The sequence below is a fragment of the Zonotrichia albicollis genome, chromosome 6 (genome assembly GCF_047830755.1).
Source record: "Zonotrichia albicollis isolate bZonAlb1 chromosome 6, bZonAlb1.hap1, whole genome shotgun sequence".
Lineage (NCBI taxonomy): Eukaryota > Metazoa > Chordata > Aves > Passeriformes > Passerellidae > Zonotrichia > Zonotrichia albicollis.
In genome coordinates, this window is record NC_133824.1 from 19,838,867 (window position 1) to 19,855,808 (window position 16,942).

Sequence of the window (16,942 nt, forward strand, 5' to 3'; positions counted from 1 at the left end):
ATATTATTCTAAGAAAAAACATAGTTCTTTTATACAAAAGAAAAAACATTCTCAATTTGGAATGTTATTTTTATGATCAAATACAAACTGCTCTCAAGGGCAAATATATAACAGAACTGCTGACACAGCCTAAAGTATGGCTGTGTGAATGCTGCAGAAAAAAGCTAATTCAGATAAAATTTTTAGCAATAGGAGAAGTCCAACTTTGTTTAAACCTGAACTTTTTTTTTTAACAATATCAAGTAATGTTAACAGCATGCTGAAAATGTTAAGGCTAAGTGTACAGTGTCAAAATAGATTGAATCTCTCTGAAAACTGGAAATTCAAGCTTTTTAAACATAATCCAGATGTTTGGCTTTTAATCATATTTCAAGAAAGAGGAAACTTATGCAATACAAAATTCATACATGCATATTTCATTAGTGTCTTTCCTATCACTGAATTAAAAATTTCTAACATATGTTTTCCTCAAACAGATAATGTTTTAAATTAGAAGAGTTAGCAAGAAGTTGTACACCTCACAAATGTCACTGGAGTATTTTAAGTTAAATAAAATATTTCTTTTTTTTTGTTATTAACAGCTTTGATAGCAAATGCAATAGCAATGATCATTTTTGGCCTTATCAATAGGAAGTTCAATAGTCCCTGAAACAAACTAAGCATATAAAGATGACTGAGCAGCAAGAACTAAGGACTAGACCTTTTCAGAATACCTGAGATTGATAGTGCCATGACAGACCTGTGAGTATTTAACACAGATGCTTTCCATCTTCCTCATTGGTGATCAAAACAGGACAATGCTATGTTTCTTCAGCAAAAACTAGACAATCCTGAAGGTGATAGAACTTTTTCCAAGATCTATTTCAATTCTAGAACATTAACAACACCACTACATTTGTTGAATAATATTAAAAGGACTATATCACAGCGGCCATTGTTTCTAAAAGCTAATATAAATGATAAATTGTACAAATTTTTTAACCTCCAGTCTTAGAAAATTAGACTCTCAGTTCATTTGTAAAAATGGAGTCTCTGAATGTAATAATATTTTAATATTTTAAATAATTTAAGACAGACAAAACTGAAGCTATAAATATGAGAGGAACTATCACACATATAATGGGAAAAGGGAAAAAGACAAAAAAATTCTACCTATGGCTACCTGCAGAGGCATTGGGCCCGCTCTCTTAGACCCCTGTATCTTCCACAGAGCATGTGAAGTGTGCTTGTACACCATCACAAGCAGAAATTTGCTGCTGTTATACTGTGATGTGACTATGGACTTCAAGTCTGTGCAGGAATGTTGGAAACTAAATGCAGGACATGCTGAAAGCGTCTCTCTGCACCTCCAGCAGCTGCTGTGCCTAGGAGAGACACTTTGCCTCTTTCAAAGGGCCACCAGCAAGGGTATACCTAATGCAGCCTTTTACAGGCCCAAGCTTGCTGTGCTTCAATGAACTGCAGTCTTGCACCAGTCATGTGAGATAGAGAAATATTATTTTTGATTTAAAATGGGAAACTGAGGTACAGATGGACACCATGTACGGCCCCAGGAAGAGAAGGTCTCTGACGTGGGAGCACAAGTCTTCCAATAGTCAGCCCACTAATCTGTCCACGACAATCTGTTTTCTGAGCTCAGAACTACTTAACACTCTATTTCACACTAGACTAAAAAGAACAAAAATAGATATAGCACTTACAGTATCATTTATTCACTGCAGAAAATAGCTCTACACATTGTTACATTCTCAATAATATTTAGGAACTAACACTAATAGTTACCTTTAAACGAGTATGAGAATGCAGTGACACTGAACTGATTTTGTGACTGAACAACTATCAAGACAGAAATAAAAGAGGTTTTCCCTCTGTTTCTTTCTATTTCCATCATTTCAGGTGTCTGTTCTCAAGGATTTATGGTGCTGTTATACATGAACTCTGCTATTTGTTGGCATGATGAAAGCTGAAAGCTTCTTCTCATCTCTAATGGCATTCTGCCAAAATATTCTCTGACGAAACTTGGGTTGATTCACAGATCTGAAGTTCAAAACTTGTCATAATCTAGCCTCCCCACTTGTATAAAATGCGCCCTAATCTTATCATCTCTACCTATATTAAGCTGTCGGATTTCTGGCTTGGAGAAAATCTTTTGTTATTGCATCTGTCCCTGACCTAAAGACACAAATAATAGTAAATTCACAGAATTCCTTGGTAAAATGATAAACAACTAGCTTATTTCACTGTTAGAAAATGTATGCCTCATTCCTAGGTTTAATTTGTTTACTTTTAACTTCCAGATGTTTTATCTTCTTATACAGTTGCCAATGCTTGAATGTCTGTGAAAGCATGAAGTTACTACAAGAATCAAACATGAAAACAGATGACTTGCATTGATCTTGACTTATCTCTGTTTGATGTTTCTGGGATTACAATTTATAGAACCATAACCTAGAGAAGATGAACTAATTTTGCAAAGGCTAGTAAACTCAAATACATACATTTTGGAGATTCTTAAGGTGCTTGGTTTTTCCTAGGAAGCAAATTTTTGATAACTTGGCCCTAATATAAAAGAAAAACAACGGATTTGGATTTAATTTGTGCTTATGGACAGCATTGCCTTGTATTTCCATTTTGGTTTATGCTTGTTGCATTCTCCTGGTTCACTTAAAGAATGATGCTATTTGTGCAGAAAGGCGAATAGGGAGAAGGAGAAAAAGAACATACTAGCAGGTGAAGTTGATGACAAAAAAGACCACATTCAGAGTACAAATGCCATACTTGCTCTCATGGAACAACACCACTGAACATCAGAAATCCTAATAATCAATGACAGTTTCATGCACAACATGAATATTTTCTACTGTGCACTATCAACTGCTCTAGATTCACTCTGGAAATTGTCAAGTTGAATGTGAAGTGGTCTTGACAGACCAAGGAACCTGCCCCTTTGTGTTTAGCACTTTGTAATGAACAGCACAACGCCCATACAGTAATAGAATCTGTCATAAGGCAATTAAAAGAAAAAATAGTTCTGTAAAGATACAGCAACAAAACTGCAGAAATTGATGTCAGCAAAAAACCATCACAAGATCGTGATGACTTATGTTGTCCCACTGAAATGCTAATCTCTGTGCTCTAAACCAACTGATAAACTGGTAACTATAGCATCGATATTCAAATCTATGTAACACTTGCAATGTCAGTGGATATAGAGACTTGTAAGTTATTGCTATTTTAATGTCTGAATTCTACTTAAGATGAAACAGGACATGTCTTGAAAATGGGAAAAGATATGAATATATCTGAAAGGGAAAAAATGCTTCAAAGGACTGCAGCAGCAGGAAATACCAGGACACAAAATGAGTAGAGAAGTAATATAATACAAAGCAAATTCAGGACATTTTGAATGTACGTCAGCTATAGTGAACACTAGGGAAGACATGAACTTTTGTCTTTCTGGCATTCTCTCAAGAGATTCTGGTCCTGCTTTGTGGAAAGCCTGTTCTGGTAACCATGCATGCCACGATAGCTGCCTGGCTGCTCAAATACAAATTGAAAAGATCTGTGGTCATTAAAAAAAAGATATATTCTTACAGTAATGTGCATTGATGTCTTCAACTTTAACTGCTGACTGCTTAATAGATGTTTGTTATGGGAATAAGCGTAGGGAATTTAGTAGTCCCAAATAAAGATGGAAAAATGTAAGAAAACAAATCAGAAAGGATGATGGATAAAGAACAAGAGTCCATTGTCTATTCTGTGTTTTTCAAAAATTTTAAGGAATATGTTCTATTGAGAATATCAGCAAAATATGTGACTGATTTTTATGGTGACAGAACCTTGATCAATGATATCTGCACTTCAGTGACATTAATAAAATGGTCTCACTTCAAGGTTTAAGTGGCTGTATTTCCTATCTTAACAATAATTTTATAATTACTAACAATTCTAAAAAGAAAAAAATACACCTTCTTGAATACTTCACGTTCTTAACACTACTACATTACCTTTTTTTTCAAATCTAAGTCAATTATTTTAGGCCATTTTGTTTGCTATTTTGCTAGAGGTATAATATGTTGCTATAGAACTAAAGAAATGGAAGTAATGAATACATATTTTAGAACAGGCCATAGAGCTTTTGTACCTTAAATTACTACACTAGCACTACATTAACCCTATTAAAGTTAATTTTTACAGCTCATTGGTGATTGGCATTTGGTACTGATGTTTGAAGAATTGCCATTGTATTGATTTTATTCTATGCTTCTTTAATAAAGTGTGAAAGAAATGGAAGAAGCAGGATTTAAATGTCCTTTGGTAAAACCCTTAAGCTCTTAAGAAAAAAGTTTAAATATTTAAACCATGCAAAATCTTTAGGTACATTATATTTGTTTTTAATTTTCCAACACTTCATAGGCCTGAAAAAGTCACACTTGATTGATACCACAAAAAAGACCATGTTCAGAGTACAAATGTCACATTTGCTCTCATGGAATAACACCACTGAACATCAGAAATCGTAATAAACATTACTGTAGACCCTTCTCAGGACATAAGTGCACATGCTGACAGCACAGTGTAGTAAGCCACCTGCTGGCCAAATCAGCCAATTAGCAATTTTCATCTAATAATTAGAGGATCATACAAAGAAGAGATAAACATAAAAGAATAAATCCCCTAACTAAACCCCACCAACTAAAGACTATTGGAATTAATGTAAATGTATATATAAAAGGGAGTGATTCTTCATCTTATTTTAGGTTTTCCAAAAGTGGTCACCACTTGAGTCTGGATACCAATTGATGAAATAAAGTTCTCTTGTGTTAAAAACACAGAGTAGCTATGTTCTTAGGCTTTTACACACCACTTTATAAAGTAAGGTTCCATGGCAGGTCACCTGCCACACTATACCAGTCAGCTCCTCAGGAATGACTAGAGGAGACTCTGGATATGAAAATCCTAAACAATTTGCAAGCAGCTTCCCAGGGAATACAGGCTAAACAAAAATATGTTGGCTGACATCACTCCTTAGAAGGATGTAGGAACTAAGCCTACTGTGCCCATGGGTCTGGATCCAAATATAACCATATAAAGCAAGGACAATTGTCAATGTACTGACCACACTGTGCATTCAGACTCACAGAAGCAGGGCATGTGAAATATAAGGACTGACAAATTGCAGAAATGCCTGAACAGATGAATTATTTTTAGAATTTCAGCAAGATCCTCAACTTCTGGATGACCTGACAACTAGAGATCAAAACATGGGAAAGTGCCTGGTTTTGAGATTTACTCAATCAGAATCTGCTAGTTAAAATCTGCAGCAATAGCATAGCAAATTCTGGCCATGGCAGGTTCAGTCAGCAAGTTAAAAGACATAGCTACAAAAAGAATTCAAAGATGCCTCAGCTTCTCAAGAACCTGGCAAATGGACCTTATGCTCCTGAATTGAAGAATTTAGAGAGCACAAGAGTGCAATGCAGAATGCATGTGACTGGAAAAAGTGTGTGTTCTGTGCTATTTTTAGCCTTATAAAACCATAAACATCAATAGAAAAGCCTTTCCTCATGAGACCTCATCATTAAATTCACAAAAATATCGTATGTATGATCCAAATGGTCTATGATGACTTTAATGAAACCAAAAGCCTGAAGCATCAGATCTCCCATCACTATGGGTCTCCCTGTTTGGACAGTGGAGAGTTGTTCCTGACACATATGGGCACTAATAAACATAACAGTTTTTGAATGGTGTGCAAGTTATTATAGTAGTATATTTCTAGTGACTGACTTGAAGGGAAGGAAACGGGGAAATGGTAGAAGATTAATTTTCTGGCATGATTTCACTTGGGTAAAATACAGGAAATATTTTTGCTCACTATTTAAACATACAGGGGCAGATCAGAATATTTTAGCTACCATTAGAGCATACCTCAGCACTAAAGGCAAGATTTCCTACCATGGCAGTAAAAAGCATTGTTTATGAAAATGGCTAGCTCACAGAGAGAATACCCTGTTCTTCAGTCAAGATACAGCTTGTGGCAGGCATGGCTTTTAGAAGAGATACAAAAAACTCCTCCCATATGCCCCACAAAACAGGCAATGCTTGCTGCTGCTTGTTGCAATTGGACAGCAATATTCAACATCTTTTTTAATCTGGCTTCAAACAGGAAGAGTTGAATTTAATTAATATGAACCAAACATAAATGTTTCCACGAAATGCACATTTTATTGCTCAATATTTAATACTCTGAGTAACTTTGAAATGTGCCGAGAAGAGTAAAGTTCACTTATTTAGCATTTGTGCTGTTAGACAAAATACATACATACATATATATATCTATGCACAACTGAGCTAAATGAAAACACGCTTCTTTAAATAGCTATATTCTCCTCTCTTTGCATCTAAATGCTAAATTCCTGAATATGTTAATCTGATTTTATGGAGGACTGAGTATTGATCATTGATTTGTAGAGATAAATTCAGCACTGGAATTAGAAAAAAAAACCAAAACCAGGTAGGATGTGGGTCTGTCTGTAGTTGAAGGCAGCTGGTGGTGCCTTAAAGGTGAGCTATTGCCACCAGGTAACTCCTGGGGAATTACTTCTCCTGGAAGACAAGTGAAATGTGCCTGAGAAGGAAAAAGTTGAGCTGTTACTTCTAGGCAAGACAGAAATTTCTAGTTTCACTGATTTTAGAAATAGAGCTCTCTGAGGGTCTCAGCTGGAAGGAATCTACTGTAATTCCAACTTACCCCACACTCATTCACTACTTCTGCTATGGTGCCAGGAAAAATCATAGAGGAATTGCTACAGGAGCTCTGTATCATCAGGAGATTCTCCAAATGCCCAGTTCCTTCAAATAATTGTACTATTAAATGACTGGTATCTTGCTGCATTGCCCACCCCTCTTCTCCTCCCTCCCCCTCCTCTTTTTTATTTTCTCTTGGCCATTAACCTCTTTTATTCATCACTTTTTATTGACCATGGCAAAAATCCATAGGCTTTTGCCAAGTGTGTAAAAAATTTGTATAAGTGTTCATGTCTGTTACAGACAGAATCATCTGCCAACTGTTCTGCCTGTTATCCTGGGGTACTCCTAGTTTCTCCTGGCCAGCAGCAAAACCCATCAAAAACCAACATATGACCCCACAAATGACTCACATTCTTTCATGTTTTCTGCATTTAGATTAATATTCCTGTCCAGGTTTCCATTTAAGGGTTGTCTATGGATTGCATCCCCTTCGACATTTCTCTTTCCTATACTTAGACTGACATCAGCTACTCACTACAGGAAGGGTGTCAGGTCCATGTTACACTGGAATACCCCTAGAAGCTCAGAATGATGAGCACAAAAGCCTACAGATACCTGACAAAATACACAACAGAACGACTCCGCTGTTCTTTCAGATCACTGTTCCAAAACATATTTTTGACACCATGGTGAGTACTGTTGCCCTGAAAAAAAAAAATAAAATATCCCATGTTTTTGGCATTTTGTGCAGGTATTTTGGAATCAGTTTATACCAGGATTTTCTGACCAACAGTAAATGTTTTATCCATTACTTTCTGCAGGGTTAGGATCTTTGCTTTGCCACATCGCATTTTCCAGCAGTTTTACTAGGCTAACAGAATTCCCTTTTGCTTTTCTCTAGGGTGATTTGGGGAATTTTCAATTCTACATTTAAGTGCTCATCTTCAGATATGCCATATTCAGCTAGAATGCCAGGGAGCAATCACAGTGACTTTCCTGTTTCTTTCAGGTACTGCTTTGATTATAGTCTTTCAATTGAAACCAGAGCTTGGGTGGGTAGAATTCTTCTAAAACAACTGTAGTAAACTTTAAGAGATGGCATCTCTTATTTCAGTGGTTGTTTGTTGATTGACTGCACTTATTCACTGGTTTCATCATGATTTCATTGCCCATCTGCAGTGCTTGGTTGCATCTTTCCAGTCTAATTTTGCTCCTTATCAGTGTTGCTCTGCAGCTGATTCTATAATCCAGCTGGTATCAAATTAGTCATTGATCTAATAGCATAGTTGCAAATATAGCAATTGAATGCCTGGCAGCCTTCTGCATTGCTAGAACACTGAGAATCTTTAGATTTGCTTAAGCCACATTGCCGATATCTACTTCTTCATTAAAACCTTAAATTGTCAATGGTTTCAGACAATATATTTTCATTTCAAAGGTAACTGTGATATTCAATCTGGCTGCCTGCCTCTTTTTTGTCAAGAACATTTCTATTCCTACTTTTTCTGTTGCCTGTTACACTACATATGTTGCACTGAAATGCCAACATTTTCAGCCAGCCTGCATCTGCCCTGCTTCATGGCTTCTTTCAACTTACATCTATGTGTGTGTTCCGCTCTTTCTATTCTGGCACTTCTCCTGATAGTTCTCCCACTGTTTGAAGACATATATTAGATTGGTTTTACCTTAATGTCTTCCCTCTGAATAAGAACTGTGTATGTCACAAGTGATCCTGGCAAAGAGATACAATTAAGAAATGTTTCATGTCTGCAGTTACACATGGTTGCTCTAGTTCCTGGCACCTTACCATATCCTCATTTTTTGTTTCTGGTTTTGGTTAAGAAAACTTTTTATAGCTTTTAATTTACTTTTCATTATTTGTACCCCTCTGACCAGCTCTTCTTAGAGGCTAAAAATTATATACTCTTGCTGAAAAACCAAAATAATAGCAATGAAATTTTTTAGGCAACAAAATGGGATCACATGACTCTCTCCTTCTGACCTCTGATGGTGTTTAATTGATCTTTCAACACATGATAACAAGCTTAGAGTTCTTAGGAATTATTTTTCTTCCACCTACATCTTCTTTGTGTCTGGAAGAAGGCCATCAAAAAATAAGCATGTTAATCTCAATTGATGTTTAGCTTTAAAAAGATACCACCAGAAAAATTATATATCCATAGTGGCCTATTTCTGGGAAAAAGCAATGGGTAAAGCAGAGATAATCAAACTCCAGTGCAATGTCTGTCAAAATCTAAATGTATCACAAATAAGTTTCAAACTGGAGTATTGCATAAACATTATACAGTGGTACAAAAAATACCCTCTTTTTTGTGATACCAGAATGAGTGAGTGGCAAATTTAGAGTCTGATCTTCATAGCCTCTTTATCCAATCACAGGAGAAACAGGTAAGAGAGAAAAGTGTTTTCCTGAAAATATTTCAGAGTACTTAACAAGCTTCTGCTCTGAATTACCCCTTGGAGAAAACTCCTCATGATAGGGGCTGGTCTACTTTGCTCCCATAGCAGTTAAACTAGTCTTCACACATGACTCCTTGTCCCAGTGTATTACTGGGGAAATGACAACCTCTGCATAGTGCTCCCTGCAGCTTGTAACACAGCTGGCACATGTCCTTCCCATCTATAATAGCACCTGTCATTCCAGAACAGGATGTGAAGGGCTCTACAGCTCTTTCCCCCCAAAAGCATCTCTTCATAGAGCCAACTTTAACATTTACAGTTTCATGATCACTGGCATTCTATAGCAACCATGATTTCTGCAAAACAATATCACCCACAAGAAGTTAAGAACCACAAGTATTTCACACTCGCCACAGGAGTTGGTTGCAGCCTGCCCTAAGCCTCCACTGGACCTGATGAAGCCACAACTGCGAAAATTATGAATTAAAGTACAGTGATTCCTTATTTTACCTTGTTAGAAGGAGAAATTTGGACAAAATGATGTAGCTATTTTTAGTACAATATATGAAAAGTGTATACACACAAAGAAAAAATACCACCCAACCTTAAGTATGTAAAAAGGTTTCAAATATATACACATAAATAATTTATATTGATATTTTACATATTTTCAATATATAAATACAGTCTATCATATATATTTATAAAAATAGAAAGACAATACATATACAAATAAAAATTCAGGAGATTATAAACTGATACACTTCACTGCAACTTATTTTTTATCATTTAGACATAAATTCATTGTATATATTACCACTGAAAGTTTATGGAGATTTAGTGAATTTGGGTTTCATATAGAAAACCTGCCAAAAAACTATTCTTTGGTCATTTATATTTTGTTTATTTTTATGAAAGAAATATTACAGTATTGATTATTTTTGAGGTATACTGATGAGGGGTAATTTGGGAAGAAAATAGTAGTTCCTGTATTATGTTTATGAAGCAAAGCATCACAGATAAACCATGTAGTTCCTATGAGTTTAAAATAATTTCTATTTTCCCCTGGACTATGATGTGGAAAAATATGGAAGTGTATTAAAAATTGGCAACTAACTTGACGAATAGAATAATAATACTATTGCCACCTATAATTTTTGCTCATTATATTTTTATCTTCACTGCTTTAAAACAGATGGATACACCAAGCTGCTAAAAAAATCAGTATCATGTCCACACAGAGCTTCAAAAATCATGTTGTCATTGTGTTATTAACATTCCTCATTTTATCTTATTTCAATATATTAACTGGAGAGACCAATGGAAGGCAGCTTTAAAGTCTCACTGCTTAGGACCTTATCTAGCTGTTTCATAGCAGCAAGGGCACAAACACAGAGCATGTGGAGTTGACTAAGATGCTTGACGTGATGACTGTAAATTGTCCATGTTTTGCAGCTGTAGTAAGGAATGGTGATGACAGCTATGTGGTACACATTTACTTTTGTTTGAAGTCAAATGGCTCTTTCATTCTAGACACACTGCTTTAATCTCCAAAAAGCTGTGCTGGTTTTTGCTACAAGCTCAGTAAATACTCCATTGCTACAATGTGAAGTTCATAGTCAACATCATGCTGGGAAGAAGTGGGAGAAACCCACTTATTCTTAGGAAATGCATGAAGCTGCTTTTTGCAGAAATACCGGAAGTCTGCTCTGTACAAATCACAACAGTCTCTTCAAAAATGCATGTTTACATTTGAAAAATATTGTGAAAACAACCAAGAAAATGTAAAAATATTTTTCACATTCTTTTTGTATTCATTTTCTAGATATTTTAATTCTGTAGATGTGGCAATGAGTATTTTCCTATTGTAATTATATAAGACATTAAAACTTAACATTTCTCTGCTTTAAGTAAGAATTTTCCCAACAATATTTATATTTTCTGCTTTGAAAAATACAAAATTTGCCAGAATTAGCAAGGAATTTAATCCTGTTACATGAACATATGAACCACTGAAAAATGAACTAGTTGTTATAGGATGGGTCACAAAGGAATTATTACTCTGTTCCCCAGTGCAACTGAAGTGAAAATACTTGTGCAGAAAAATGTAACCAATTTCATCACCCCTTGTAATGAGAGAGTGGGAAACTTTGCTGTGTCAGGTCCTGAACTCATTTAGTTAACACTGTAATAGCAGTCAGACTTTTACTGCTATTTGGTATATCATGCATTTTTGAGACTTCTCATACAAACCATGATTTTCCTACCTAGTGGAGAAAATCATAGAGATTCTTAATCTGATGGGGAAAAAAAAAAAATCCAGCCTAGCACCTGAAAATTACTGAACTTTGTGAAGAACAGTAACTAAAGCCAGTTCTGTGCAAAGTCACTTTAAAATACACGACAGTTAAAAACATACTACAGTGTAAGAAACAAAGATTAACTTCCACTGAGGCATGTATCAATTCATGTATGTAGACATATGTACAGACATACTATTACCTAAGTAATAGACATGCTATTGTTAGTGAGTATCTCTATCTTAGCAGATATTTTGCAGATAAAATTTTGTCAGATGAAATAAAACTTTCACTTTAGGACATAACTGCTAATAGAATTAAAGTAATTTTTCATAAAGGCGGTGATTTTTGCAAGGTAGCCTAAAAGTTGATTAGCAAACTATAATGACTATTCTGATTGCAATTAAAAAGCCCTTCCAAATGGGTCAACACACCTAAGTGCTATCTGCAGTCATTTAGATTTTAACATCATGGTTATTACTTATTATCAGGTTGCACAATGAGATATTGATTACTTTTAACCTTTAGAGCTCAGAATTCAGGGAAAGTCAAGGCACTAGCACAGCCTACCTTTCCTGTCTAGTAAACTTATGGCCTTTAGTGGAATTCTAATGATTCCTATTAGCAAGGCCAAACTGAAATTAGTTTATTCTTTTGGCTCATGCAGAAATGATGACATGCCTAAAGTTACTGCATGCATAGCAGATTTGTAGTTACTCCCTACAAGGGTCTCAATCCTGACATGTGCTGAGAGCTTCCTCTAAACTGACAGCCATCATTTTCTTCTGACTAAAACTGACTGTTTTAGCAATTCCATGCAGGCACTGATGGGTTACCAGACAGACAGAAAGCATCCTGGACTGTGCAGAATATGAAGCTTAGGAGCAAATAACTTCACATTTTATAGTTTATAACCAATCCCCTAAGCATATTGTCCAAATATATCACTCTGCAGGCTGTTAATCTTTTAATAAGTTTTCTTTGTATGGAAAATCTACTTGAAATAAAGACTGAACTGCAATGCAGCTTCAGTAGGTACGCGGAACTTGCTTTAAATGGAACCAAGTAATCCAATTAAACTAATCTGGTTTACAAGTTAAAATGATACGAAGAACATTAATTGATCCTTATAGGCTGCTGCTATTTGAGCCGTCTCTCTGTTTGTGCAGCATTTGGAACCGCTTTGCACATTTGTATCCGCTAACAGCAGAGAACTCAGGCCCCCAGTTCAGGAGAATTATGGGCAAGAGAAACATATAACTCTTATGTGTTAGATTAATTTGCAGAACACTTGGCATTTTATTGCCAAGTAGTCAAATTGTTCCAAGTTGTTCCGGAAGGTTGTTATTAATAGTATGTTTTCTGAGGAAAGTTCTGTCTACTTTTGGAACTGCATTTCTGTTGCCAAGGAAACTCCTTGAAGCACAGCATTCTAGGAGCACACTGCTGCTTTTGTTTGCCAGTATCCTATTCATATCATCTAAGTAAGCACTTTACATACTTTAGCCTCCAGTTTCAAATGTTGAAGTCTTTATGTATTTATATTACCACGTTAAATATAGTTTGTGCTTCTTTTTAAACTCAGGGACTCTTGCAAGATTATTTTAACAGTTGTTTAAAAAACAGTTTTTTGTGGGTTTTTTTTTCACAAGTTTGCAATAAATTAGTTTTAATTTGAATAATAGCTCCATAGGTTATAGCACTAGTCCTTAAGTGTTAATTATCTTTTCACTCTGAAATTAATGTAGTCATTTCCTACTGACTCCTCTACACCATTATTGAAGTGCTGAGGAAAACATGTCATTGAGTTCTGAGCCAGAACTGTTGTTGTGATTAATCCTGGTCACATGGCCAATCTCTGCCAAAAGGAGATCACTGAAAAAAGGTGACAAAGACAGTGATTTCCTGTCAGCAAAGAGTACGACAGGGCTGTCTAGAAGTGATGCAAATGAGGGAAACTTTCACCACGGTTTGTTTGATCCACTCCGGGCCACAGCACACTGAGCCAGCGAGAAAGGCACAATGGAGCAGCAGCACACCCAGAGGAGGAAATTAACTGCACCTTCCAAGCAGGGATAGAGCTTCCAGCAGGGAAACAAAAAATGCTGGGAGATTTTTTTCCCCGTCAACTTTTTTTGAAATATATCCTTAGTTTTTGATGTGCATTTTTGTGTTATCTAATACAGTGGACCACTTCCCCTTGATGAAAGAGCTCAGCAGTTAACCTGCTCAAAAGCTGTATCAACTAAATGCTTTCAAAATCTTTGCATTACTACATATGGATCTTTTTCCATCTATCATAATCATTGCTGAAGAATTACTAGTAAAAGACTTATGGCTTATGCAGTTTGCATTAAAACCACCATACACTGCTTGTAATCAGAAAAAAAAATATTTATTTTATTTTATATTTTCAAATGCTTGGTTAATTTTGTTCTGAACATACTAACAATTTTAACAATCATACTGTACTTATTTAAATAGGGTTTTAATCTAACACAATTAAGTTTTGTAATTAATCTTCAGAGGAAAATGGAAAGAATTATCATTAACTTTTCTGCCAGTATACTCACTTCTAATCTCGACAGTTCTTGTAAATACTGATTTGCTTCATTTTTGAACATTCAAGGTACAGAATCACTCAAGTTCCTACTAAAGGGCTAATTAGCAGAGTTTAAATTCTTTGAGTTTGATCCTCCAGTAACAGCATATGAATACAGCTGAAGTCAATGCAAGTTCTGTGTACTTAGAGCTTATAAGATCAGGCTCACATGCAGTAGATTAAAATGAAATAAACATGATACATTTGGCATCAAACTGAGCTGCTATAAAAGTACAAAGAAGTAAGAATCCACAACATGGAAGTGTTCCTTTTAGTTTTTTTTAATTAATAGATGAAGCATTAGAGGAAAAATAAACTGTCATCAATTCATTCTTTTGCTGCCATTTTATCAAAGACTAGCTGATTTTCAAAATCATTAGCTAGTTTAGAACTATAAAGCAGAAATCATTTAGGTCTGTGTTCTCTTTTTTTTTTAAATCTACAAACTGAAATCTAGGAAGTCTAGAGAAAGTAGTATATTCATATTCAGTATTACAAAAAATATGGCTATGCTGTTCCTATTATGAGAGCAAAATAAAACCTACTTAAAGAGGAATAATAGGGATCCTAGTAAAAAACTATGAAGTTCATAAAATATTAGAAAAAAAATTAGGCTGAGAGTTGACTTAAGTATATATTGCCTCTGAAAATAGATACTGTGAAAATACTCTAACCATGAAAATATATTTCATTTTCCTATATACAATATTAGCATTTATATATTGTGTTATGCTGCTTTAATGTATGCTTGCCCCTTCTGAATTACCTGTTTCATCATTGCTCCTTCCCATTCATAGACTCCTTAGGGGCAATGATTACTGTTGGTAATAGTGATACCACAGCAGGTTCCCTGGCAGGGGCTGCTTGCTGAGCTGGCTCTGAGCTACAATTACTTGTCAGCTCAGCAACTGAGAAGAGAGATCTGTGGTTTTAGGAGAATCCAGGAAAATGCAGAGAGTGCAATTAGCACGTTCACATTTGAAGATGTAATTGATAAAGAGAAACCAGAGCAAGACCTGTGTTTTCATAACACCCCACATCATTGAGGAGCTCTGGTAATAATAGCTGCCTGGATTTCTGTCCCTGCAGACCAGAACGGCTGTGCTCTCAGGGAAGCGCAGGCAGTGCTCATGAGCACTCGACCATTTACGACTCTCAAAAAGCCTCTGAATAAAATGGGTGTCACCATTGATCAGAAGAGAGGTTTACTAGGCTAGTTTTATAAAACTATTAATACTCTTGTTGAGGACATGATTCATTGTTATACAAATCTCTAAAATTAGGGATGGTAAAGAGCTAGTGATTTATCTGGTCTTACCTTTGCTAGTGCAGAATTGTTCCCTGAATTCCATTAGCTAATGTTGTCCTTTGTCTACTTTTAAATGTCTGAAATTATCGGGCTTTCAACACTTTGAGAGGTTGTTCATTGTCGTGTTGGAAGTTTCTTGTTGTTGTTTTTTGGTTTGGTTTTTTTTGGTGTTTTTTTTTTCTTTTGAAAGAATGATCGCTCTAAATGCAATGCTCTTAAGATTTTTACATTACCTGCAAATAGTCCTCCTGCTTTGTGGACGCTTCTCAGTCAACTCAAACAAACTCCACATCTCTAGTTAAGGCTTTTATTCAGTCCTTAAAAATTTGCTTGCTGCTCTTACTAGAAAGTTAAATGCAGTGAATAGTCACTGCAGGAGGGCAAGGAGTCTGTTCCTACCCTTCTTCAAGTGGTTTTGTAGTGACCAAGTACCAGATAAGCAGTTTTGGGATGGGGCACAGTAGCCTGTGTACCTCCTGGCAGAAATTGCAGGACAAATAAGCTGCCTGTCCTTTGGAATCACTGCTGGTTTGTCTCTGCTGCACAGGCTGCAGACTCAGTAATACAAACTTTCGGAAGTTTCATGCCTATCACATTCAGAATTTCATAACATTAAGAAACTATTCCCATTTTGCATATATAGCATTACCCATTTTTCACCATATTATACTGTACATATTATTAAATTGTTGCCCTTTTTTACTCTTCTCATCATGCACTATTATCTCAGCCTTACCATCTATAATTATTCTTAGGGGTTACATTTGGAAATAAGAGAGGAAGTATACTAAATACTATCTAAAATACTTGAACTGGATGCTTAATCTTTGTTCCTTCTCATATTGATGGATGGATTGTTACCTTAAAATTTATGTTCATCAATTTTTTTTTTTTTGTATGGGACCAAAACTAGCGGTTAAATTTGTCACGCTACAAGCTGGCCTTATACAGACAGGCCCTAACGACCAAAACACCTTATTTCAGACATACAAGAAAATCTTTACTCATTTCTGACATTGTTTATTTCTGAGCCTGACCAAGACCAGGTCTGTTAATGTGCGATTAAGTCTGATTAAGTATTTACAGTGTTAGGAAAAAGACAATAGCAAAAATAAACAATAATTGTCAAAGCAAGAAATAGAGGCCAGTGAATGCAGCTCACACCCTAAATAGTTTGGATCCAAACTATATTTGCATTTATAAACATATTTTAACTCACATGACAACCCCTTCTTACTGGGTATTTTAAATAGAATAACTAAAATAAGAAAGAATAAAATTCAAAGACACTATCAAGAAAATAGGATGCCAAAGCAAGAAAAAAATCATTGTATTTAAGAAATTATCAAATCATGCAATCATATAAGGAAGAGAACAACTTCTATTTGACCTTGAATGTACCATTTATTTCATAAGAAATTAAAAAAAAAGCTAGAGGGTAGTTGTTTCTTGTCATTATAGTGTTGCTGATTCTGTGGTTAGTTATTAATTTTATTTTTTATGATTCACAATCTGCTCTTTGAAATATGCCATATGCTCAAAGCAATTCAAGGATGA

At 35.5% G+C, this 16,942-nt stretch overlaps 1 protein-coding gene across 5 annotated transcripts in view; it reads right to left on the reverse strand.

Moving 5' to 3' along the window:
* The window catches only part of AKAP6 (A-kinase anchoring protein 6), a 258,549-nt gene that overhangs the window by 58,873 nt on the left and 182,734 nt on the right, over nt 1-16,942 (reverse strand). The window lies entirely within an intron of this gene.